Source organism: Triticum urartu, chromosome 1A (genome assembly GCF_056163025.1).
Source record: "Triticum urartu cultivar PI428250 chromosome 1A, HENAU_Tu73, whole genome shotgun sequence".
NCBI lineage: Eukaryota > Viridiplantae > Streptophyta > Magnoliopsida > Poales > Poaceae > Triticum > Triticum urartu.
The window spans coordinates 559,273,693-559,290,724 of record NC_141873.1 but is presented as its reverse complement, the minus strand read 5'-3'; positions in this window follow the sequence as shown (position 1 = coordinate 559,290,724).

Here is a 17,032-nt window from a genome sequence, read left to right as displayed (position 1 = left end):
GACGACGACGCGCCGCCAGGGCGACCCCGGGCAGGGGCCCAGCAGGGGCGGCCGCGTCAAGGAGGAGAAGGACGACGAGGACAACGGCGATGGCGGCGACAGCGGCGACTTTGTCGTGCTGAGCGTAGTCTGGGCCTTTGTTTTTAAGTAAATTTTAAATTTGCTATGTAAAAACTGTTTAAGTCGCCGAAGTTTATGCCCGTTGGCCGAATAATAGCTGAATGTTTTTTTTAAGAAAAAAAATCCTTCTGGGGCGACCCTGAGGCCGGCGGCTGGGAACTCGTTCGACCCCAAGCCGATTTTATCACCGGGTCGCCCCCAGACAGCGATTTTTCGAGCCCCTGGAGATGCTCTTATCTTCCATGGGATCGACAGAGAGGCTAAATAAACAAACACACCCTTAGTTTACTGGGCATCTGTCATGGACCTGGCTTCAGATATGGTGGTTACCCTTCAGGCAAGAGAAGAGGCATAAGACAACAAGACTTGGTCGTCGCCCAGCTAGGATCAGTGAGCCAGAATGGACCGCCTGACAGGCATCGTGTGTGTATGTGTGTTGGAGTGTTGTTGTAACAGCTGTTGGCGTGGTGGGTTGTCAGGTTAAGTAGTTCCGTGGCGAGAGAGATAGGCTGCTGTCGTTTGGCCAGATTGTAACTGAATCCTAAACCTGTATCTCCTCTACTCTCAATACTAGTGGTAGCTGCTGCTGTTGTTTGTCCCCAATTCTCTGCTTCTACCCTGTTCTTGTTGCTGCTGTATCCAGGATTCCAGGTCGCTTCCATTGGACAGGTCATCGTGTGGCATTAGTCTAAGTAACTGAATCCCAAACCTGTGTCTCCTCCTCTGCTCTCAATACTAGCTGCTGCTGCTGCTGTTGCACGAATGCAAGGATTTCCCACTACTCTCATGTGCAAACCTTGGTCGTATACAGCGGTGAACTAGCATAGCTGAGCTAGAGGAGTAATATCAATATAGCTGCACAGAGCTAAAGGGCATTCCACAGAGGAACCTCGGCAAAGCAGAACAAGAAGCAGCAGAAAGCAAAACTGCATCCATTCATCTCAGATTCCAAACAATTCGTGTTCCGTTTAGCTGGTTTAGTGGACATTAACCTTGCTGATCTATCTAGAGTGTGATTCTGTAGAATTGTTCTGCGCCACTTACACTGTTGCATTCAAAGTATAGTTGCTTGTTCTTCACTGGGAAGTGATCTGCAGCATCCGAATTAGTCCATGCCTTGGTTGTTTTTTTGTCCCCAGTTGTCTGCTTCTCCCCTGTTCTTGTTGCTGCTGTATCCAGGTCCATAACAGTATCGCTTCCACTGCACAGGTCAGGTTAAGTACATCAGCCTGTTCTAAGCAGGCTGATGTACCGCCATGGCGTGGTCTTCAAATGATTCGGGGTTTTTTTCCCCTCAAGATCAAGATGGTCTCCTCTAGCAGAGGTGAGCCGGTTTTGCATGTCTCTGTTCTCAGAAACAAATTCCGTGTGTATGTTTTCTAGATGAAGCTGCCATGGCTCGAATGTTCGTCGGCTCATACTTGCAGAGGCTAGAATTAACCACGGATCCTGCCACAGCTTCCCGGCCCTTGGGCTGGACCACCGTCGGCGGAGGCAGCGCATCAGAGCGAAAGATGAGATGAGACAGAGCAGAAAATATCGTCGGGTGAGAGGCAACGGATCATGACTCGTCCGAGCGCTCAAAATCCTCCTATCGGATTCAACAAACCAAACCAATCCAATCCAATCCAATCGGCCGCCGGCAACGCCCCCAAATCAAAGCGAGAAAGGGAGGGAGAAAGAGGGACCAACCATTACCGAAGAAGAAGAGCGGCAGCAGCCAGGACAAGATCCGCGGCGACACTCCCCGGAAGAACGCGAGCGGCCGCCGCGGGGACGGGACCGGAAACCACCCTCGCCCGCGTGCAGAACTCGAGAACTTTTGGCAAACCCTCGGAGGAAGGAGGACAAACAAAAGGAACCCCTTTCCAGCGAACGTTCACTGAGGCATGGCAACTGCGAACATTTGTTATAGCAAAATTCTTCAGAACACACATGTCAAATGTTTCAGAAATAGTACATGATAAATTTTGCTTAACATAAATTCATGACACATAAATTTCTGCTAAAAACATACATTTTGCCATGGTCTCCTAGTGAACGTTCCATGAATAATACTGCTGGATTACCGTAAAAGATACAACAACAAAAAATAACACTGCTGGATTACCGAGGAACAGTTCGCACCAGAGAAGCAGCACGCATGTCACAGCGGCACACAGGAAGAAAACTAGGCAACTTTTGAGATGGGAGCCGCGGCCTCAAGAACCCTAGCTTTCTGCCTCCCACCGGCGCCGGCGCCGGCGCCGGTCCATCTCGTCTCCGATGGCCCTATGGCCATGGAGGCGGAGTGGATCTTGGCCCTTACCGGTGGGAGGGCTTCGTTTTTAGATCTTTTTTCGAGTTTTGTTAGAGTTTGTGTCCTGCTCAGGAAGGCGAGACGGCGGCGGCTCTCTGAAGATGAAATAAAGGTCTCCCCGTCTAGCCCCCGTTCCGGTGATGCGTCTTGCATCGTCGGTGGGCGTGTGGAGTTGTGTCTTCGGCGAATCTATTTTTGGTGGATTTGCTCGGATCTGTTCGTCGTTCGTCTTCGTTCGTGTGTTTTCAGGTTGGATCCTTTTGATATACATTCTTCATTTGCGGCGGTTGTTGTTCTAGTGCGTTGGTTCTACGGGGCCTTAGCACGACGACTTCCCGACTGTCTACTACAACAAGGTTTGCCCGGCTCCAGCGAGGGAGGGGCGATGACAGCGGCGCGCCTTCGGCTCGCTTCAGTGCTTGTAGTCGTCGCTAGGTGGTCTACGGATCTAGATGTAATTTTGTTATTTCCAGTGTTCGTCGTACTATCATGATTGAAGATGAATCGATTGGAAGTTTTTCCTGCAAAAAAAACTTTTGAGATGGGAAATGACGAAGAAAGAGTTAAATAGTTATGCGGCGCACAAATTTGTAAGTTACAACATGTGATGTCCACGACGGCTTCTTCCACCGCTCATTAACTGCCTCTAGAAGTAGATCATAGCGAGACGGAAAGAAGGCGACCGCAGGTTCCCTTTGCAAGGCGCCGGCGCTGCTGCTGGTTCCCTCTCCCTCCACGGGCTGCTTTGACGGTGGGAGAGAGGGGGGACTCAGATCTGTGCATTGGATGGGTTCGCAGTAGGGCTAGGGTTGAGAGAGTCATCGCCGAAGCCGTTGCGGCGTCGTCGGATTTGAATAACTTTTCATGGGCTTCATTTGCGGTCAGGCTGGGCTCTTGCCTTCGTCTAGGAGCCGGCGAGGTGGGGGATCTCCGGATCTCGTCAAGGTCGCGGGTTATGGTGTCTGTAAGTCGCCCGACACTAGCTGGGTTGATCCTCGGATGGGTGGTGGTTGTGTGGAGATGGAGATTCTTCCTCATCGCCGGTATGATTTTCTATTGCATTTCTTCCTTCTTTGTGCTGCTGCTGGAGGGATATTCTGCTTTGCCTGGGTGGTTAGCCTGACCGCGGCCCCGGAACAAGATCCTAGTTCTCTTTCATCTGAAAGGGGCATGCCCTGTTGAGGTCTGTGTAGTTGACGCATATTCTCTAAGACATGTTCTTTTTGTGCACTATGACTGGGTTGGCCAGCCACTCTGGGTGTGCAACCTCCCTGAACCCAGTAGCTAGGAGTTGGACAATCTCCTTTCCAATGGTCTGTCGTTTCTCTGTGTCCAATGGTCTGTCGTTTCTCTGTGGCAAAACATTGAAGAGCTTCCTTGATTGGCCTTGCATCCTTGCGGACATTAAGGTTGTGTTGCCTTTGTTTGCTGGTACTCCTAGCATGTCCATGGTCTTCCACGCGAATATATTCCAATTAGCCCAGAGGCATGCAAGGAGGTCGGCTCCTGTTCCTACGATTATCATAGTTTTCTGCAAATCCTCCGGGTGCACCTGAATTTTTTTTGGTCTCCTTTGCGGGTTGAAAAACTAGATCTGGCCTTGGTTTCGTCGAAAGCTCTGTTGTTGACGTGTCCACGGATCACTTGATCCACTCGAGCTATGTGGAGGCAAAGGCAGCCTCTACGAGTTCTACGTTGATGACCTCAGCCTCAAGTGCCCTTTCTGGGCTGCCGCGGGCTGTGATCGTGCACTTTGGATCTAGTATCTTTAGTTCTAGATATGCATAGGATGGTAGTGCCATGAACGGAGCGTATGGCGGCTTCCAAAGATCGCGTGTTGTAGCTGCTGCTGAACGGAGCGACCTCGAACTGGATTTGCTCTGCTTGGATACTCTCCTCATCCCCGAAGATGACCTCGAGCTCGATCCTCCCTAGGGATTGGACGGGGCGACCTAGAATAAAACCATGAAAAGTGATATCTGAGGGCTGGAGGCCAGATGTGGAGATCCCCTTCTTTTCTAGGGTGTCGGGCAAGATGATGTTGAGGCTGTTGCCTCGACCCATCTGGACACGTGGAAGGAGGCAGCCCCCAACAATTGGATCACCAGGGTGAACTTGCCGGGGTGTGGGATATGGCTTTGGGTGGTCATCTTTGCTAAAGTTGACCGTGGATTTAGACCATGCGAGGAGCTTACTTGGGGTCGGCTCTGTTGCATAGATTGCACGTCGAGCTTCTGGTTTCGACGTGCCTCTACTGTTGGTTAGATTATGTTGATGGTATGTGATTGGGAGGGCTGGTGGGTTGAAGTAGATCCAGGTTTTTCCCTGCGAGCGACAGCTCGCGGGTATTTCCTTGAGATACGAGTCAGCACTAACGAGTGGGCCATCTCTGTCATGATCATGTTTAAATCGGTTATCAACTAAAAGTGGTAGATTTTAGCAAAATTTTAGCACAACAGTGGTAGGTCCTATGAAAAAATAAAAGCACCTGTAGAGTGGTAGCTTTTTGTTAAATACTCACAGGGACAAGGTCGGCTGCCCGCGCACAACATCTGCCTCTCTGCTCAGCTAGGGACTCCCCTGTAAGAAGAAACATTTTTATAAGGGGCTTTATGAAAAATCATGTGGACGTGACGGTGGTCAAAGTGCCACGCAAGCCGATCAGAGCCGGTTTAGGGACGACAGGACATGTGATGAACCACTTATGAATGATTTAGGACGTGGACGTGCATTTTGAAAGAACTAGGACTAAGTTGACACTTCTGAAAAAAAATTAGGACCACCAATACATTTAACTCTTTTATCCAACTAAAAAGACATAATTTTATAAAGTTTCAGTAACTATTCGTACAGAGTAACTTTGATTGTACATTTGGAAGACCACGCCCACCTAGCAATTGCTTTCTGCGAAGAACTATGGAGACCACGCCCACTTTGGCAATTGCTTTTAGCAAAGAACTATCCAAACACCGATGTGATAAAGATGCTGTTGGGGAACGTTGAAGAAAACAAAAAATTTCCTACTCGTTTCACCAAGATCATTTAGGAGTTCATCTAGCAACGAGTCATTGGATGCATCTACATACCTTTGTAGATTGCGCACGGAAGCGTTCAAAAGAACGGTGATGATGTAGTCGTACTCGACGTGATCCAAATCACCGATGACCAGCGCCGAACGGACGGCACCTCCGCGTTCAACACACGTACGAGACGGGAGACGTCTCCTCCTTCTTGATCCAGCAAGGGGAGAGGAGAGGTTGATGAAGATCCAGCAGCACGACGGCATGGTGGTGGATGCAGGGCGTCACAGAAGCAGGGCTTCGCCTATACTACGAAAAGGAGACGTAACGGGGAGAGAGGGAGGCGCCAGGGGCTGGTGTGAAATCCCTCCTCTCCCCCCCACTATATATAGGGGTGCCATGGGGGGGGGGCGCCGGCCCTAGTAGATGAGATCTACTAGGGGGGGCGGCGGCCAAGGGGAGGTTTCCCTCCCCCCCAAGGCACCTAGGGGTGCCTTCCACCACATGGACTCTTCCATGGTGGAACCCTAGGCGCATGGGCCTATAGGGGCTGGCGCCCCAGCCCACTATGGGCTGGGTTCCATCCTATTTCAGCCCATGGGGCCCTCCGGAATAGGTGGCCCCACCCGGTGGACCCCCGGGACCCTTCCGGTGGTCCCGGTACAATACCGATAACCCCGAAACTTGTCCCGATGCCCGAAACAGCACTTCCTATATATAATTCTTCACCTCCGGACCATTCCGGAACTCCTCGTGACGTCCGGGATCTCATCCGGGACTCCGAACAACATTCGGGTTTCTGCATATACATATCTTCACAACCCTAGCGTCACCGAACCTTAAGTGTGTAGACCCTACGGGTTCGGGAGACAAGCAGACATGACCGAGACGACTCTCCGGTCAATAACCAACAGCGGGATCTGGATACCCATGTTGGCTCCCACATGCTCCACGATGTCGAGGATTCAATCAACCCCGTACGCAATTCCCTTTGTCTATCGATATGTTACTTGCCCGAGATTCGATCATCGGTATCCCAATACCTCGTTCAATCTCGTTACCGGCAAGTCACTTTACTCGTACCGTAATGCATGATCCCGTGACCAGACACTTGGTCACTTTGAGCTCATTATGATGATGCATTACCGAGTGGGCCCAGTGATACCTCTCCGTCATACGGAGTGACAAATCCCAGTCTTGATCCATGTCACCCAACAGACACTTTCGGAGATACCCGTAGTCTACCTTTATAGTCACCCAGTTACGTTGTGACGTTTGGCATACCCAAAGCACTCCTACGGTATCCGGGAGTTACATGATCTCATGGTCTAAGGAAAAGATACTTTGACATTGGAAAACTCTAGCAAACGAACTATACGATCTTGTGCTATGTTTAGGATTGGGTCTTGTCCATCACATCATTCTCCTAATGATGTGATCTCGTTACCAATGACATCTAATGTCCATAGTCAGGAAACCATGACTATCTATTGATCAACGAGCTAGTCAAGTAGAGGCTCACTAGGGACATGTTGGTGTCTGTTATTCACACATGTATTACGATTTCCGGATAACACAATTATAGCATGAATAAAGACAATTATCATGAACAAGGAAATATAATAATAATGCTTTTATTATTGCCTCTAGGGCATATTTCCAACAGTCTCCCACTTGCACTAGAGTCAATAATCTAGTTACATTGTGATGAATCGAACACCCATGGAATTCTGGTGTTGATCATGTTTTGCTCTAGGGAGAGGTTTAGTCAACGGATCTGCCACATTCAGGTCCGTGTGCACTTTACAAATTTCTATGTCTCCATCTTGAACATTTTCACGAATGGAGTTGAAGCGACGCTTGATGTGCCTTGTCTTCTTGTGAAACCTGGGCTCCTTGGCAAGAGCAATAGCTCCAGTGTTGTCACAGAAGAGCTTGATCGGCCCCGACGCATTGGGTATGACTCCTAGGTCGGTGATGAACTCCTTCACCCATATTGCTTCATGTGCTGCCTCCGAGGCTGCCATGTACTCCGCTTCACATGTAGATCCCGCCACGACGCTTTGCTTGCAACTGCACCAGCTTACTGCCCCACCATTCAAAATATACACGTATCCGGTTTGTGACTTAGAGTCATCCAGATCTGTGTCGAAGCTAGCGTCGACATAACCCTTTACGACGAGCTCTTCGTCACCTCCATAAACGAGAAACATTTCCTTAGTCCTTTTCAGGTACTTCAGGATATTCTTGACCGATGTCCAGTGTTCCTTGCCGGGATTACTTTGGTACCTTCCTACCAAACTTACGGCAAGGTTTACATCAGGTCTGGTACACAGCATGGCATACATAATAGAACCTATGGCTGAGGCATAGGGGATGACACTCATCTCTTCTATTTCTTCTGCCGTGGTCGGACATTGAGCTGAGCTCAATTTCATACCTTGTAACATAGGCAAGAACCCCTTCTTAGATTGATCCATATTGAACTTCTTCAATATCTTATCAAGGTATGTGCTTTGTGAAAGACCTATGAGGCGTCTCGATCTATCTCTATAGATTTTGATGCCTAATATATAAGCAGCTTCTCCAAGGTCCTTCATTGAAAAACTTTTATTCAAGTAGGCCTTGATGCTGTCCAAGAGTTCTATATCATTTCCCATCAAAAGTATGTCATCTACATATAGTATGAGAAATGCTACAGAGCTCCCACTCACTTTCTTGTAAACACAGGCTTCTCCATAAGTCTGTGTAAACCCAAACGCTTTGATCATCTCATCAAAGCGAATGTTCCAACTCCGAGATGCTTGCACCAGCCCATAAATCGAGCGTTGGAGCTTGCACACCTTGTCAGCATTCTTAGGATCGACAAAACCTTCCGGCTGCATCATATACAATTCTTCCTTAAGGAAACCATTAAGGAATGCCGTTTTGACGTCCATTTGCCATATCTCATAATCGTAGAATGCGGCAATTGCTAACATGATTCGGACGGACTTCAGCTTCGCTACCGGTGAGAAAGTCTCATCGTAGTCAACCCCTTGAACTTGTCGATAACCCTTAGCGACAAGTCGAGCTTTATAGATGGTCACATTACCATCCGCGTCTGTCTTCTTCTTAAAGATCCATTTATTTTCTATGGCTCGCCGTTCAACGGGCAAGTCAGTCAAAGTCCATACTTCGTTTTCATACATGGATCCTATCTCGGATTTCATAGCTTCCAGCCATTTTTCGGAATCCGGGCCCGCCATCGCTTCTTCATAGTTCGAAGGTTCACCGTTGTCTAACAACATGATTTCCAAGACAGGGTTGCCATACCACTCTGGTGCGGAACGTGTCCTTGTGGACCTTCGAATTTCAGTAGGAGCTTGATCAGAAGTATCTTGATCATTATCATTAACTTCCTCTCTAGTCGGTGCTGGCACCTCAGGAACATTTTCTTGAGTTGCGCCATTTTCCGGTTCAAGAGGCAATAATTCATCAAGCTCTACTTTCCTCCCACTTACTTCTTTCGAGAGAAACTCTTTCTCTAGAAAGGACCCATTCTTGGCAACAAAGATCTTGCCTTCGGATCTGAGGTAGAAGGTATACCCAATAGTTTCTTTAGGGTATCCTATGAAGACGCATTTTTCCGACTTGGGTTCGAGCTTCTCAGGTTGAAGTTTCTTCACATAAGCATCGCATCCCCAAACTTTTAGAAACGACAGCTTAGGTTTCTTCCCAAACCATAATTCATACGGTGTCGTCTCAACGGATTTCGACGGAGCCCTATTTAAAGTGAATGCGGCAGTCTCTAAAGCATAGCCCCAAAAAGATAGCGGTAAATCAGTAAGAGACATCATAGACCGCACCATATCCAATAGAGTGCGATTACGACGTTCGGACACACCGTTATGTTGAGGTGTTCCAGGCGGCGTGAGTTGCGAAACTATTCCACATTTTCTTAAGTGCGTGCCAAATTCGTGACTCAAGTATTCTCCTCCACGATCTGATCGTAGAAACTTGATTTTCCTGTCACGTTGATTTTCAACCCCACTCTGAAATTCCTTGAACTTTTCAAAGGTTTCAGACTTGTGTTTCATTAAGTAGATATATCCATACCTACTTAAATCATCAGTGAGGGTGAGAACATAACGATAGCCACCGCGAGCCTCAACACTCATTGGACCGCACACATCAGTATGTATGATTTCCAATAAGTCGGTTGCTCGCTCCATTGTTCCTGAGAACGGAGTCTTGGTCATTTTACCCATAAGGCATGGTTCGCACGTGTCAAATGATTCATAATCAAGAGACTCTAAAAGTCCATCAGCATGGAGCTTCTTCATGCGTTTGACACCTATGTGACCAGGGCAGCAGTGCCACAAGTATGTGGGACTATCATTATCAACCTTACTTCTTTTGGTACTCACATTATGAACATGTGTAGCATCACGTTTGAGATTCATAAAGAATAAACCATTCACCATAGGAGCATGACCATAAAACATATCTCTCATAAAAATGGAACAACCATTATTCTCAGATTTAAAAGAGTAGCCATCTCGAATTAAACGAGATCCCGATACAATGTTCATGCTCAAAGCTGGCACTAAATAACAATTATTAAGGTTTAAAACTAATCCCGAAGGGAGATGCAGAGGCAGCGTGCCGACGGCGATCACATTGACCTTGGAACCATTCCCGACGCGCATCGTCACCTCGTCCTTTGCCAGTTTCCGCTTATTCCGCAGTCCCTGCTTTGAGTTACAAATGTGAGCAACTGCACCGGTATCAAATACCCAGGAGCTACTACGGGCACTAGTAAGGTACACATCAATTACATGTATATCACATATACCTTTTGTTTTGCCGGCCTTCTTTTCCGCTAAGTACTTAGGGCAGTTCCATTTCCAGTGACCGCTTCCCTTGCAATAAAAGCACTCAGTCTCGGGCTTGGGTCCATTCTTTGGCTTCTTCCCGGCAGCTTGCTTGCCAGGCGCGGCAACCTCCTTGCCGTCCTTCTTGAAGTTATTTTTACCCTTGCCTTTCTTGAACTTAGTGGTTTTATTGACCATCAACACTTGATGTTCCTTCTTGACTTCTACCTCCGCTGATTTCAGCATAGAGAACAACTCAGGAATGGTCTTTTGCATACCCTGCATGTTGAAGTTCATCACAAAGCTCTTGTAGCTTGGTGGAAGCGACTGGAGGATTCTGTCAATGACCGCATCATCCGGGAGATTAACTCCCAGCTGAGACAAGCGGTTATGCAACCCAGACATAGTGAGTATGTGCTCACTGACAGAACTATTTTCCTCCATCTTACAGCTGAAGAACTTATCGGAGACTTCATATCTCTCGATCCGGGCATGAGCTTGAAAAACCATTTTCAGCTCTTCGAACATCTCGTATGCTCCATGTCTCTCAAAACGTTTTTGGAGCCCCGGCTCTAAGCTGTAAAGCATGCCGCACTGAACAAGGGAGTAGTCGTCAACACGTGTCTGCCAAGCGTTCATAACGTCTTGGTTCTGTGGGACGGGAGCATCACCTAGCGGTGCTTGTAGGACATAATCTTTCTTGGCAGCTATGAGGATGATCCTCAGGTTCCGGACCCAGTCCGTATAGTTACTGCCATCGTCTTTCAGCTTGGTTTTCTCTAGGAACGCGTTGAAGTTGAGGACTACGTGGGCCATTTGATCTACAAGTCATAGTGTAAAGATTTTAGACTAAGTTCATGATAATTAAGTTCATCTAATCAAATCATTAATGAACTCCCACTTATATTAGACATCCCTCTAGTCATCTAAGTATTACATGATCCGAGTTAACTAGACCGTGTCCGATCATCACGTGAGACGGACTAGTCAACGTCGGTGAACATCTTCATGTTGATCGTATCTTCTATACGACTCATGCTCGACATTTCGGTCTTCTGTGTTCCGAGGCCATGTCTGTACATGCTAGGCTCATCAAGTCAACCTAAGTGTTTGCATGTGTAAATCTGTCTTACACCCGTTGTATGTGAACGTCTGAATAAAACACCCGATCATCACGTGGTGTTTTGAAACAGCGAACTGTCGCAACGGTGCACAGTTAGGGGGAACACTTCTTGAAATTATTATGAGGGATCATCTTATTTACTACCGTCGTTCTAAGTAAACAAGATGCAAAACATGATAAACATCACATGCAATCAAATAATGAACGTGACATGATATGGCCAATATCACATAGCTCCTTTGATCTCCATCTGGGGCTCCATGATCATCTTGTCACCGGCTTGACACCATGATCTCCATCATCATGATCTCCATCATCGTGTCTCCATGAAGTTGCTCGCCAACTATTACTTCTACTACTATGGCTAACGCGTTTAGCAATAAAGTAAAGTAATTTACATGGCGTTTCTCAATGACACGCAGGTCATATAAAAGAATAAAGACAACTCCTATGGCTCCTGCCGGTTGTCATACTCATCGACATGCAAGTCGTGATTCCTATTACAATAGCATGAACATCTCATACATCTCATATAGATCATTCATCATTCATCACAACTTTGGCCATATCATATCACAAACCACTTGCTGCAAAAACAAGTTAGACGTCCTCTAATTGTTGTTGCAAGTTTTACGTGGCTGAATTAGGGTTCTAGCAAGAACGTCTTCTTACCTACGTTAAAGCCACAACGTGATTTGTCAACTTCTATTTACCCTTCATAAGGACCCTGTTCATCGAATCCGCTCCAACTAAAGTGGGAGAGACAGACACCCGCCAGCCACCTTATGCAACTAGTGCATGTTAGTCGGTGGAACCGGTCTCACGTAAGCGTACGTGTAAGGTTGGTCCGGGCCGCTTCATCCCACAATACCGCTGAAGCAAGAAAAGACTAGTAACGGCAAGAAAGTTGACAAATCTACGCCCACAACTAATTGTGTTCTACTCGCGCAAGAAGAACTACGCATAGACCTAGCTCATGATGCCACTGTTGGGGAACGTTGCAGAAAACAAAAAATTTCCTACTCGTTTCACCAAGATCATCTAGGAGTTCATCTAGCAACGAGTCATTGGATGCATCTACATACCTTTGTAGATTGCGCACGGAAGCGTTCAAAAGAACGGTGATGATGTAGTCGTACTCGACGTGATCCAATCACCGATGACCAGCGCCGAACGGACGGCACCTCCGCGTTCAACACACGTACGGGACGGGAGACGTCTCCTCCTTCTTGATCCAGCAAGGGGAGAGGAGAGGTTGATGAAGATCCAGCAGCACGACGGCGTGGTGGTGGATGCAGGGCGTCACAGAAGCAGGGCTTCGCCTATACTACGAAAAGGAGACGTAACGGGGAGAGAGGGAGGCGCCAGGGGCTGGTGTGAAATCCCTCCTCTCCCCCCCACTATATATAGGGGTTCCATGGGGGGGGCGCCGGCCCTAGTAGATGAGATCTACTAGGGGGGGCGGCGGCCAAGGGGAGGTTTCCCTCCCCCCCAAGGCACCTAGGGGTGCCTTCCACCACATGGACTCTTCCATGGTGGAACCCTAGGCGCATGGGCCTATAGGGGCTGGCGCCCCAGCCCACTATGGGCTGGGTTCCATCCTATTTCAGCCCATGGGGCCCTCCGGAATAGGTGGCCCCACCCGGTGGACCCCCGGGACCCTTCCGGTGGTCCCGGTACAATACCGATAACCCCGAAACTTGTCCCGATGCCCGAAACAGCACTTCCTATATATAATTCTTCACCTCCGGACCATTCCGGAACTCCTCGTGACGTCCGGGATCTCATCCGGGACTCCGAACAACATTCGGGTTTCTGCATATACATATCTTCACAACCCTAGCGTCACCGAACCTTAAGTGTGTAGACCCTACGGGTTCGGGAGACAAGCAGACATGACCGAGACGACTCTCCGGTCAATAACCAACAGCGGGATCTGGATACCCATGTTGGCTCCCACATGCTCCACGATGATCTCATCGGATGAACCACGATGTCGAGGATTCAATCAACCCCGTACGCAATTCCCTTTGTCTATCGATATGTTACTTGCCCGAGATTCGATCATCGGTATCCCAATACCTCGTTCAATCTCGTTACCGGCAAGTCACTTTATTCGTACCGTAATGCATGATCCCGTGACCAGACACTTGGTCACTTTGAGCTCATTATGATGATGCATTACCGAGTGGGCCCAGTGATACCTCTCCGTCATACGGAGTGACAAATCCCAGTCTTGATCCATGTCACCCAACAGACACTTTCGGAGATACCCGTAGTCTACCTTTATAGTCACCCAGTTACGTTGTGACGTTTGGCATACCCAAAGCACTCCTACGGTATCCGGGAGTTACATGATCTCATGGTCTAAGGAAAAGATACTTTGACATTGGAAAACTCTAGCAAACGAACTATACGATCTTGTGCTATGTTTAGGATTGGGTCTTGTCCATCACATCATTCTCCTAATGATGTGATCTCGTTACCAATGACATCTAATGTCCATAGTCAGGAAACCATGACTATCTATTGATCAACGAGCTAGTCAACTAGAGGCTCACTAGGGACATGTTGGTGTCTGTTATTCACACATGTATTACGATTTCCGGATAACACAATTATAGCATGAATAAAGACAATTATCATGAACAAGGAAATATAATAATAATGCTTTTATTATTGCCTCTAGGGCATATTTCCAACAGATGCCGATTCTTGAGGTAGGTTGAAAATTATTCTTCCTCCATTCTAAAATATAGTGCGCCCGCGCTGTCTGAGGTCTAACTTTCACCATAAATTTAACCAACTAGATCGACTGCGGTGGGAGAAAAAAATTATATAATTGAAAACTTCTTTTAAATACGAATTCATTGGTATAACTCGTAGAAAACTAGGCTTAAGCGTATGCAACTTGCAGGGACGCGTGCGTGTTTATATGGGGTGCGAGGCCAGAAGATTTACAGGGTTGGTTAGGCTTAGGATTGATCTCCAAGTAATCTATCTAGCTAACTACCATGGGATCATATCTCTTAGCCTAACCGGTTGTTATAACAGATATACACGCACGCACACAATTACAATGTTTAACACTCCCCCTCAATCACAACTTATCTAAGTTGAGATTGTGCCTAAAAATCTCTAGCTGCTGCAAGGAGAGGGGTTTAGTAAACCCATCCGCAACATGGTCTCCAGTAGGTATAAACCTGATGTTCAGCAACTTGTCAGCCACCCGTTCTCGAACAAAGTGATAATCAATCTCTATATGCTTAGTCCTGGCATGGAAGATAGGGTTAGCAGACAAGTATGTAGCACCAAGATTATCACATCAAAGTGATGCTGCTCTGGGGTGAGAAATACCCAACTCCGTTAACATGTTCTATACCCAGATGACTTCAGCAGTGGCATTGGCTAGAGCTTTATATTCAGCCTCTGTACTTGATCTAGATACAGTTGGCTGTTTACGTGCACTCCAAGAAATCAAGTTACTCCCAAGAAACACTTCAAAGCCTCCAGTTGATCTTCTATCATCAGGACAGCCTGCCCAATCAGCATCTGAGAACGCACTTACAAGCATTGAGTCGGACTTGCCAAGTTTGAGTCCATGACTCTTTGTTCCTTGAAGATATCTGAGTATCCTCTTTACCGCTGTCCAATGTGTGGTAGTAGGAGCATGTAAGAACTGGCACACCTTATTAACTGAGTATGAAAAATCTGGCCTGGTTAAAGTCAAATATTGCAATGCTCCTACTATACTCCTGTACCTGGTAGAGTCCTCTGCTCCAAGTACTTCTCCATCATAAAGAGACATCTTCTCAGAAGTAGACAAAGGAGTAGACGACTGCTTACACCCTTTCATGCCCATTCTTTGGAGTATCTCTTGAACATATTTTTCTTGTGATAGCAAAATTCCACTCTTTACATTTTTTACCTCAATCCCAAGGAAGAAGTGAAGGCTGCCAAGATCCTTCAACGCAAACTCTTTTCTCAAATCCGCAAGAAGAGCTTCAACTGCTTTAGAGGACGAGCTAGTGACAACAATATCATCAACATAAATGAGCATGAAAATAGTTATCCCACATCTGTGATAGAAGAACAACGAGGTATCTCCTCTAGAAGGAACAAATCCAAGTGACTGCAATTTAGAAGAGAGCCGAGAATACCAGGCTCTAGGTGCTTGCTTCAGCCCATACAAAGCCTTATCAAGTTTGCAAATATAATGAGGTGCCTTAGGATGCTCATACTCAGGAGGTTACCTCATGAACACCTTCTCTTCCAGAACACCATGCAAAAACACGTTCTTAACATCTAGCTGTCTGTTGCACCAATTCCTAGATACTGCAACTGAAAGAATTAACCTGATAGTAGCTGCCTTTACTATCGGACTAAACGTGTCCTCGTAATCAATCCCATACCTCTGTTTGAAGCCTTTTACAACTAGTCGTGCCTTGTATCTATCAATAGTGCCATCAGATTTCCTTTTTACCTTAAACACCCATTTGCAGTCAATTATGTTTTTGCCCTTGACTGGTGGGACCAAACGCCAGGTTCGATTTTTCATTAAGGCAGCATACTCTTCATCCATTGCTTCTTTCCACCGGGGTTCACCAAGGGCTTCACCAAAACTTTGTGGTTCACCTGTTGCACAAAAAGAGCCCCAACGAACACAACCATCTTTATATATTTTAGGTTTAGCAATACCGCTCCTTGATCTGGTGTGAGCAGGTGCAGGAGGAGGCGGCGTCGGTCGCTCAATGTGTTGTTGGAGGCGATTAGGCAAAACAGGCGACCCTGAATCTGCCACAGAAGATCCTCCAGGCGACTCCTGTAGCAGATCCTACTGGATTCGAGGCGAATCAGGCACAGGAGAGGCGCCCTTTGCGGAACTGCCACTTGGCGCTCCAGAAGCGCGCCGCGGGTGCTGGTCGGGGGCGCGCACCACGCCCGAGTCCGCGGCCCCGCACGGGTGACGTGGCCCGCTGTTGTCCGCTCGCGAGGCTGGCTCGCCTGGCCTTGCAGACGAAAGCGGCCGACCGAGGCGACGTGCTGGGGCCCCGCCTGGTCCCGCCACAGGTGCGGCCCGCCTGGCCACCGAATCAGGGGCGGACGGTGATCCCGCGGCGGATTCTCCTGCCGTGCCTGGCGCCTCAGTCGCGGCGGATCCCGAGGCTGATTCACCCTGATCTGCATCGGAGTCAACGCCAAGATCATCTGTGTCTGTATACATAAAATCATGCGCATTTTCTCCATTTTCTTCACTGTTTTCCTGCATGCTTGCATCAGAGTTTTGGTCAAAGGTATTATTGTGAGACATTGACATGCGATCATCAGTATCTAGTACTCTCCCTTGATCAAAACAGGATGCTGGGAGAAGATGAGAGGGCAAGAGAACAAGCTCCTTGCGGAGTTGTGCGCCGGCATTAGGGTGTAGTGTGGCGAAGGGAAAGACGTGCTCATCAAAAACCACGTCACGAGAAATATAGACTCGACCGGTAGAAATATCGAGGCACTTGTACCCTTTGTGGAGGCTACTGTACCCTAGAAAAACGCATTGTTTTGACCGAAATTCAAGTTTGTGCTTATTGTAGGGACGTAGGTTTGGCCATACGGCACACCC